Genomic DNA, 10,473 nt, shown 5'->3' on the forward strand with positions numbered 1-10,473 from the left:
CCCCGCCGCCGCTGCCGCTCGCCCGCCCGTCCCGCTCGCCTGCAGGCTTGGGGCTCCGTGCCGCCTCGGGGCCGCTGCAGCGCCCGGAGCCCCGTCCGCCTGTGCCGGCTGCGACAGCCGGGCACGAGCCCGCGCTCCGCTCCCCTCCCCGCAGCCTCCGGGCGCGTGTCCTGCCCCTCGGGGAGCGGCCGGTACCGCGCTGGGAACCCCGGAGGCGGCCGAGGAACTTCCGGCTCTGTCCTCAGCACCTAAGGAGACAGGCGCTAACTCCCAGCTGGGTTTTTATCCTCCCAACCGGGGCGTGAAACGGGAAGGAAAATGGAGTCATGCGTTTCACCTGGCCTCTGCGGGAGAAGTACGAAGCAGGTGAGGCAGTTCCCTGGCTCTGGCTTATCAGGCCCTGATTGATGGGAGGCGAAAACATAGTTTAGACTGTACAGTTGTCAACATGAAGAAATGAAAGCCCTTTTTTCAACTCAAGGAGTCTTCCCAAGGTTCCCAAAGAGACTCTCAAGCAGGCAGGCTGCCCCGAGAACAGCTGTACAACAGCAGGCCTGAGATGACCTTGCAGATGCAATTTGGCGAGTGCTAGCAGAGAGGGCTGGAAAATAACATCTTCATGACCACTCCTCAAAATATTCCAACTCAAATTATTCTTTTTTCAGCCCTTACTGAACTGGAGGAGAAGCACCAATGGTAATGCTCATGTCAGATGTACTTCTGGGGTCACTCTCTGAACAGCACTACAACCTTTTCTCCTGTTCCATAATTTCATTCTGTCTGTAAATGCAGTTTGCCCTGAAAATATCTCTGCTGTTAAACAGGTCTGGAAAAAAGAGTGAGTCAAATGCCAAACTCATAATCAATGTAGGTGCAAAGGTACAGCCTGACAAAAATCCTTGATTTGATGACAATGAGAGCTGGAATGCCACCCCAGTGGGAAAACTGTTTTTAAAGAGATCAGACATTCACAGGCTAAGTCACTTCAGCTCAACCCCAACACACAGTATCAGGAATCACTGTAGGGTCAATTTATCCTTAGCTACTCTTGTGGTTTACTTTTTTTTGGGTGCTTTAAAATAAAGACTTCAAGGAATATTATTTTGACAATGTCTACAATAAATTACATTTTAGTTGAATTCAAATCTTTGTATCTTGCTTAAGTTTGCTTTATGCAAATTATACCCATCCAACCTAAACCAAACGTCCCCTCACATTATTTAACTCTCCCTGAGTGTAGGCAGGGCACAGACCTGCAGTCCTTACAGGACCCTACACTGCTCCTTACTTTTCTGCTGTTGCTTCAACATCTACCAGCTTCTGCAACATTATTGTTATCACACAGAATAAAAAAACACAACCCTAGAAGAGTTTCTAATAATTCTGTGCCTGTAATATATAACAAAATAATGCTTAACTCTTAGTAGTGTGGGGTTTTTTAGTTGAGAAAACTGTAAAAGTAAAGGCAATTTTAGCAGAGCTGACGGGAATTTTTTAGAAATAGTTATTTTGCAAGATTACAGAACTCTGCTGAATTGCATTCATTGACTTTTATGAATATTTATCAGACAGCAACAAAGCTTATCCTAAGAACAGCACTATATTTTAATGATGTGAAAGGCAGAATAGCCCAAGCCTTTCATGTGCTTCATATCTTGGTTTGGGGAATTTAAAGTCAGAACAGCTGAAAGAATAAAGAAACGTTCAGAAACATGAAAGTGTATTTTACATAGTTTTAATTGTTGTATCTTCTACATTATACCTCCTCCTTTAGTTAAAAAACCCGAATCTAGGACATTTATATTTAAAATAAGACAGTTGTGAAAAAAACAGGACTTTGGCAAATAAATGAGAAAGATTGTGCTATTTTTTATTCTGATAATTTAAAACCTGAAAATTCAACACATGTACCAGGATTACTAGTACAGCTGGCAAAAATATATGCCATGCATACAGGATTTGAATATTACAACAAAGGCTGTGGGGCTGTCCTCGCACTGCGTGGCTGCTTCATTAAGGGAACAGCATCCTGGCCGAGGGAGCCACTCTCAAAGGAAGTCAGGAGTGCGACTGTTTTTCCTGACACTGCATGTCAGCAATATTCACAGCATGAAATGATCTCTCCTGCTGTTCTCTCCCACAAATTAAAAGGCAGTGCTGGACAAAGACAAGAGTCTGGCTGTGCTGGTTCCTGTAGGCTCTTGCTTTTTGTCCTTTTTTTAGCATCAGAGAAAGTCAGAGGTTAAGTGAGGAAAGATAAACTGAAAAAAGCAAGGGAGAAAAATAGGGAGGAAAAATGGATTGGGAGGAGAAAGGAGGAAAAGAATTTTCCAGGCACAAAAAGACAAGGATGATTTTATGAGTAATACGTTTCACTGATTGATTCACTGACCTTGGAAAAGACATGCTACCTTTTTTGCTTCTATTATCTTCTATCTGTAGATAATAATGCTAGTTGTCCTACCAGCATGTTAAGATCCTTTCATGGAAATATGAGCACTAATATATCCTTGTCAGAGTGTGTACCTGATGAAAGATTACTTACTTCCTGCTCTCAATTTCATAAAAACAGCTCTTGGGATGTTACTAAAAAATTGACTTCTGTCCCTGCTGCATGGAATACAACTGTTATTAAAAATAAAACCCTGTAACTTATGAAGATGTACACAGTGATTTTCTTATGAGCTTGTGAATGGATTCTTTACACCCTGACCCTAAACTAGAACAATCAAAAAGCCAAGAGCTCTTATGTATTCAAGGACTTGGAGGAAACCTCCTGAGAGATCTAATGGTGCTTAGGAGCACATTATGGTTGTCATTCAAGAGTAAAAATGAGTAAAAATGTTATGGTCAGTGCCATGTGAAAAAAGGCAGAAGGAGATTACTTGTTTCTGAGAAGTTTCCCATTTATTAAAGCGGTGTGTGTATTTCTCTGATATGACATTTCCATCTTACAGGCCCTTTTCCCACATCATTCCCTTTCTTGGGTTAGTTGGGCACATCTCCCTTCTAGATGAGCCGTGACCCCATCCCAATTCCCTCCATTCCATCTGCCCTTTGTCTCTACCTCCTACTCTGTTTCCACTTGCCCTAACAATACTCTTGCTCACCTCCTCTTGTCTGTGTCCCCCTTTCCTCCACATAATGGTATCCACTACTCCTTTAACCCCTGTAATCATCACAGGGTGGGTACTCAGAGTACTGCAGGGCTCAAAAATTGTTGGGAGGGCCCTCAGAGGTACTGGAGGCACTGGGAGAGTATATTGGAGCTTTAGGGAGTACAAGGTTCCCTGGGAGGTCCTGGGTAGCACCGGGGACTGTCAGGAGCACTGCAGGGGACTTGAGTGCTCAGCTGGACTCGGAGGGGCTCTGGGGTTGGATACTGGCGTGGATGAGTGAGGGTTACACAGTTTCCTATGAATCTATCAAGCTGAGCTACTCCTGCATGAGTTGCTCATTTGTTCCCTATTTCACATTTTCCCAGCCCTCAGCAATGGATTATCCAGAGGAGACTGGGAGACTTCGATGATCCGAGATCACGCTTCCAGAGTGGTAGGTTGCTACTACACAACAAAAGCTTCTTCGTTCAGTCCATCCTTGCAGAATAATAATATTATTATGGATAATTTCTAGCTCAAAATGTATCAGGGCAATTAGTGCTTTCTTTCAAGTTTGAAGACATAATTAGGTTTTACAGCTTAGTTTAAAAATACCCTATTTTCCAAAAGTAAACTTCAGCATGACATAGGTTATTGGCAGAAAATTGTTACGTAAGACTGGCTTGTTTTCTGTCTCTTTTCAGAGTTCAGCTTTATTTATAAAGTTCAGCTTTATTTATAAAGGCATTTGTGTAGATTTTGTCTTACCTGTCCCAAAGGGGGGAAAGCTTACTGGAAACTGCTGCATAAAAGTTCCCTTGCTGATGGAACTTGTCACAATTAAAAGTGTCAGATTTGGAAAAGTACTTGAAAATGTAGTAGCATCTGAGTGAAATTGTAAAGCTTATCAGCACTTTAATAAATGTCCCTAGCAAATGGGAGAATTATAGTACAATCCTTTGTTAAATCTGATAATGTGGTTATTAATGGGAAATACTAAATAGGTCTACTGAGAAATCTGACTCCTTTCTGTTTTATAAAAGCATAGTCCTTCAACAAAACACATAGATACATGTCACATGGAAATCTTAATAGATCTCCAGTGGGGTCAATGAAGAGAAATTTATCAGACTCCTCATTAACTTAGTGCAACAGCCTTGATTGGCTTTTCCTCTAGATTTCCCCCCACTGTGTTTCATTTAGTTGAACAAAAATGTAATGCTTATCCTGAGTCTGATAAATTTTAGACTTTTAATATTCTTTTGCAGTTGTCATAATATTATATATTACATGTTTCACTGAACTGAATATAAAATTCTGCAGACAGAAATAAATAAGTAGAAAAGACTAGAAAAAATTGACATGTATTATGAAAGACAGGTTGGAAAAATACTTGCAAGAAAGATGACAGGCTTTGCTGCTCTGGAAAGCAGAAGTGTAAAGTTACATGGATATAAGTGCAATTTAATAATATCTGTATGCTGTTGTTATGTTAAAGTGTTCTTATAAGGTAAACAGGTTTTTCCTTTCCCTATTCATTCGACCACCATCTCAGAAAATCAATGTGGCTTCTAATCTTACCTTTTAGAACTTGATTCTTCAAATGTCATTGTATGTTTAGGTACCAACTCAAACAAAACAAACAAACAAACAAAAAGAAATTTACTGTAGTTATGATGTTGCTAATTTATTCCACATACTTGGGGAAATTTTTAATACTCGTGTAATTTTCTTTATTGTGTTTTAGATCCAGTAGCCCCAAAAAGCTTTTCTCTCTTTTGACTTCAGTGATTTGAAGTGGAATAGCACACAGGATCAAGCCATTTTATTCTTGCCCATTACAGTTTTGCTGTTTCTTTATTTTTTGTACACGTGGTAAATTACTCTGTACCTGCAGTTTTTGAGGTTCAGATAAGACAGCTACTCCTGTTTTAGCAGGTCCCTGGTTTATGGGGGAATACTTGCATATATCCCTACACATTCCTGTTGCTTTTGTTCTGCTCTCTGCTACTCAAAACTTCTACATGTAAAAGTGGAAAAAATTGCTATTGCTTAGAAACACTATTCAAATGGCTGAAAAATAATCAACCTTTACTTCAATTTGTTTGTTCTTTCCCATGTAATACTGTATAGAACTGTATGTAATGGAATACATATCAACCTACCATGTAGCTTTCCCCTGTGAATGAAAAGCTTCTGTAGTTGCAGTCTTTCCAGTGCATTCCTTCCTCTTTCACGAATTAAATACCTAATGAGTCAAAACAGAGCTGAAATGGGATGCAGGCAGTCAAGTACAGGATGAAGAGTTTATGCTTTCAGGGAGTGCATGTCAGGAGAAAGATTGTATGTCTGATTAACAGGTAGAAGAGCCTAAATTCCATTCTTGGTATACTGTGCAGATTTCCTCCAAAGTCTTTAACTGCAAAGTAGATATGAATATGACTCCTGCTGACATTGGTAGCAATTTGCTTCTGAGGTGGCAAGATTAGAGATGGTAGGAGTAGCTTTTGAACTGGGATATTACTAGAATGCTTTCTATTCTCAGTAAGAATTATTCCCAGCTAATAGGTATCATTTAACACTAATGCTGCTTCCCCGCCAGCTGCACAGATCATGATAATCCAAATGATCCCAAAAAATTGTATGTAAGTGTGTGGGAACTGTACTGCCATTGCATTTCTAACACGGAATATATCCTTGGAGCTAGCAAGGATGGGAAAGGCCGTGACATAGTACAGCTTGTGGCATGACATTGAACCCCTTGGTAAGTAATTACCAAAGAATGGAGGAAGTGGCATACATCTATTGGATCATACTGTTCATGGCAGTGAACAAGGGAGTTCACAAAGCCTGAAAGGCAGCAACAACTACAATTAGATTTCTATGCATGTGTCACAGCCGAAGAAATCCTAAAAGCAATGATCAGAGGAGCTAAAATGAGCTCTGTGAAAAAGACAGTCATTGGTAAAGGTCCTCTTTAGGTGGAATTACCACCTACCTTAAGCAAGAGTCATTAAGTGTCATTAGACTTGAAAAAGAATTCATCTTTAAGACTCTCTCAAATCCTCAAGACAATGTCTGTTATAACATATACAACATGCCTTCTCTTCCCTCCTCCAAACTAAACAACTAGAAACTAAACATGGGCAACTTGAGAAAGCTTCACTGTTTGCACGAGTGAATAAACTCTGTTTTGCCTAGGTTGTAGCATGACTTTGGGGGTTACCTGAAGTTGTCCGTGGAAAATCTTATTTTCAATTACTTGTTAACTTCTTGAACTTCAGTCACATTGGCCAAAAATCTGAAGGTGTGTGTATGACTCAAGCTGGGAGTCTTTATGTAAGGGAGATGCATTCTTGGCAAACATCTACCCTTGAAAATCAGGTTAGGAAAAAAATGGGGTTTTTTTACGAAACCAAAACAACACATGACATCTTACCATTGTCCCTTAGAGAAATTCTAATGTCACCTTCTTTTACAGTTGATGCTAAATTTGGTAGAAGAATTGCTTCCTTATCAGGAATGTGCTCTTTCCTGTGTACTAAATTGTTGTTACCTGCTATGCCTCTGCAAAATTTGTTTACGGAAGCTCTCTATCTCAGATTTTACTCCCCTTTTCATTCCAGGCTTTGCCTAACCCGTGCTCCATTCAGTCTCTTTGCAGCTGTGGAGCAGTTGTGCTGTGTCATGGTCAAAGTCAACCAGCAGAGCCATGAGCTCCCTCCTGCAGTGACCCACCACTGTGCGCAGGGAAGGGGTGAAGGAAACTGTTGGTTGAACGCACAGAGGGAAGAGCTGAGCCTGCAGGAGAGGAAGCAATGGGTAAAGCAAATCCACAGTAGGGGTAATGAAAGAAGTAACCCCCACTGATGGCAAGAAAAGCCACAACTATTCTGACAAGAGTGGCCAGTATCCTCTCAGGTCTCCTGTGCTCACTGTGGCAACTGGTGAGCAAAGATGGTAGCAGTAACTAGGAAGATCCAGGTAGGGTAAGGAGAGAGAAGAGGAGACACTGAATGCCAAAACACCTTGCTACAGCTTGGAGAACAAGGAGGTGGGTGATAGTAAAATGCCACGCCTGGAAGAGCTCCAGGTAAGGAAAGCAGTCTCATTCACAGGGATTGTCCCATGCAGTGAGAGGAGACACAGTCCTACAGCATTCCACATGATCGCAACATTTGCACCAAAGGATATTAAACTGCACCGGGACCAGTAACCTTAATTCTGGTGCTTGCTAACTTTTGGGTGGCTTTTTGCAGTGCTAAGGATCTTTCCCTGCGTGCTGATTTCCAAATAGAAATCAGTACATTCCACTCCAAGGGTTTGGGCTTGTGTCTATATAGTAAGCAGTGGATGTGAAATCATATTAAACATGACCTAACCAAGGTCCTGATTTTACCATTTCTCGTACTTAATTGGCATATCTATTTGGGCAGACAGTACTGCTAAAATAAAGGATTGTTTCTCAGAGCAAAGAGTTGGCAGGAATCTTCTATAACCACAGTATTCTAATTATTAAAAACAATTAAAGTACTATCAGACAGTGAAAAGAATTCATCAATGACTTCAGCTGGAACAAGAACATCATTGAGATAGAGGCATATCACGTAAGTGTCTCTTGTTAAGTTAGAGAAGATATAACATTTATACTACCTGGAAAATATAATATGATGTGTAAGTATAATGAGGCTTTTTCAAAGAAGTAGGAGGCAAGACAAAACAAGAATTAATAAAAAAATTAGGAGGCATTGAATCAAGGAGTGTAAATATATTTTAAAAATTAATAAAATTTGAAAACATACAATGTTTTAAAGAAAGATTATGACCTTTTAACTATTTTGATTTATACTATTTTGAACTTGCACTTTTTTTCCCAGTCTGAAAGCTTAATTATAGTTTTATAGGCAAAATATGACTTGGGGTTGTCTTGCCAAAACGTGAGTGAAGCTTAGCAAAAAGTACATATTTGTATAAATAAATTATATCATTCTTTTTTTGTTGTTTTATAGTATCACATTCAGGATATAACAGCACAGACACAATAACCACTAGGACTTTAAAAAAAAAATCACTTTAAGAATTACCTAGCAAAACATTTTCTCATCAATAGCTTTGCATAAGTCTCATCAATTCTAAAATTATGATTTGCTGTCACTGCATACTTGAAGAAATCACAACTTTTTCCCTTCTGCTTTCTCTGTCTTGCAAATTAGATGCTCATGACACAGGAAAAGATGTCAGTTTTCGCACTTCATCAGCCAATTGGTACAGGAGCACCGCTTTTGGCTCCCAGCAGAATACTTAAGAGCTTCCCAGAATTCAATGTCTAGGTGCAAACTACTGCCTTATGTAAGCTATACTTCAGCACAGCTCCAAGACAACTTATTTTCAGCTGGTTTATGATACAAACTACACCCACTAAGGAACAATTGTGTGCCTTAAGGATGGAGATGGGAGTAAGCTGAGTATACAAAAACAAAATCCACATTAAAATAGACATTGCAGGCACTTGCTGACTCGTGTTCAGGCAAACACATAGACTTTTTTATCTACCATCTTGTCTTCCTTAGCTTGAGTGAATTCCTTGACTGTTCTTGAAAATCTGCCCCTATCTGAAGTAACTGTAGACAACGCTGCAGTGTTGGTTTTGTACAGTGGGCTGCATCAGATCATCTTGAAACTGAGTACAGAAACCTGTTAAATACACTTATCACCACCCAATCTTGATTTTTTTACTTTCTATGCAAGCACTTTTAGTGTAAAGCTTCCTTTTGTTAAATCTCTTTTCTTATTAAACATTAAGAAGTATCAAAACCAATTCCTCTTTTGCTTCATGATTCGTGGTTCTTCCCAAACAGAAGCAGATAGATACAGATGCCTCAGAAGAATCCAGAGATGCATAGTCAGTAAAATAGCCAACCTTTTGTCCTCTTCTAGAGAAGAATTTAGTTAAACTCTCTCTTAGCTGTACCATACATAATTCTAAAACCTTTGCATCCTGTGGACAAACAGAGCAAAAATATAATTAGCTGTGTGTTCCCTGTAGGTTTGATGTTTACGAAATTTAAAATCTATACATTCCCTGTAGACCTTTTTCAGTTAAAGACTTCAGGTGTGAAAGGTTGGCATATGAGGTGAGAATTAAATGATTTAAAACTTTTGATATCCGAAGACAATGCATTTGACAATAAGTATCTCCCTAATTTTGAGTGTATAAGACAAATCCTAGAAAGGATAAAGTTCTTTAATATGTTATATGCATCTGTCCATGCAACATGCTACAGACAGTTTCTGGTAGATGCAGCAGATTTCAGCTATGACAGTATTTTGCTGTTCTCAAATGATTAAACCAGGGATTAAACTTCATATGATTTCACAAAATATATGAAAAAGCTGCAATGCATTTCTACATGAAGCAATAATTCCCTCTATTAAAATACTGCATGATAATTACCTTTTGTATTGTCTTCAAATTAGTCTTCTTAGTTCAGACTGTGTGACACTATATGGATAAGATTTTATTAGTTGGTTTTGTGGTTTTTTTCCCCCCTCTTTGTTGCAGTGTTGCATATTCTCTCTGTGTACAATGCAGGCTGAAGTTAAGTCTTCCATTCACTTACAAGTCTCTTCTCTCCAGTATTTTTTAAGATAAATATTTCTTCAATGTGAATATTTTCTTTTTTCTTATTTTGTGGTCTTTCACACTGAAAGAAACCAGACCAAACCAAAGTAAATGTGATAGACATGAATTATGACCTTTTTTTACATAAAACTTAGAAGAAAGCTCATGAAAAAAGTTGAGTTATATTTAGATCTGTCCCTCAATTAGCATTTCTTTGTGTTGAACATGATAAATGCCTCATAACCTTGACAGAAGCTCTGAGATTTTTTTAATGTGGAATTCTAAATATTATATATAGTGTATGTACATAGATATATAAATTTCACATCCTTAAAGTAGCAATTATGCCCTGTAGCCAGGCATTTGCTAGTAACTAATGACTGGGTGGGGTAAGGAGGTTATCTCTTTCTTGCTTAATCATTGATTTCCAACAGGTGCCAAACACATTCATTAAGGAATTACTTTAGAAACCAGGGAGAAATTAATTTTTCCAGAGACCCTTACTGTCTTCAAAGCTGATAGCTGTAATTTTGAATTTTGAACATCTCCAGTGACCATCAGCCTGTGCAGCCCTACCCCTCCTATTTTCCATCTCACTGTATAATCTCCTTCTCACCTGTCTTTGCTTTCACCCTTGCTGCACTCCCCTTCACCCCACCTTTCCCGAGGTCTCCACGTGGATAATCTCATTATAACTAAATACCACCTGAGCCGCGCTCACGCGAACTCTTCCGAAGGCTGGCCGGGGCTCTC

Source organism: Manacus vitellinus, unplaced genomic scaffold, assembly GCF_001715985.3.
Source record: "Manacus vitellinus isolate BGI_N305 unplaced genomic scaffold, ASM171598v3 scaffold_20_pilon, whole genome shotgun sequence".
Taxonomy (NCBI): domain Eukaryota; kingdom Metazoa; phylum Chordata; class Aves; order Passeriformes; family Pipridae; genus Manacus; species Manacus vitellinus.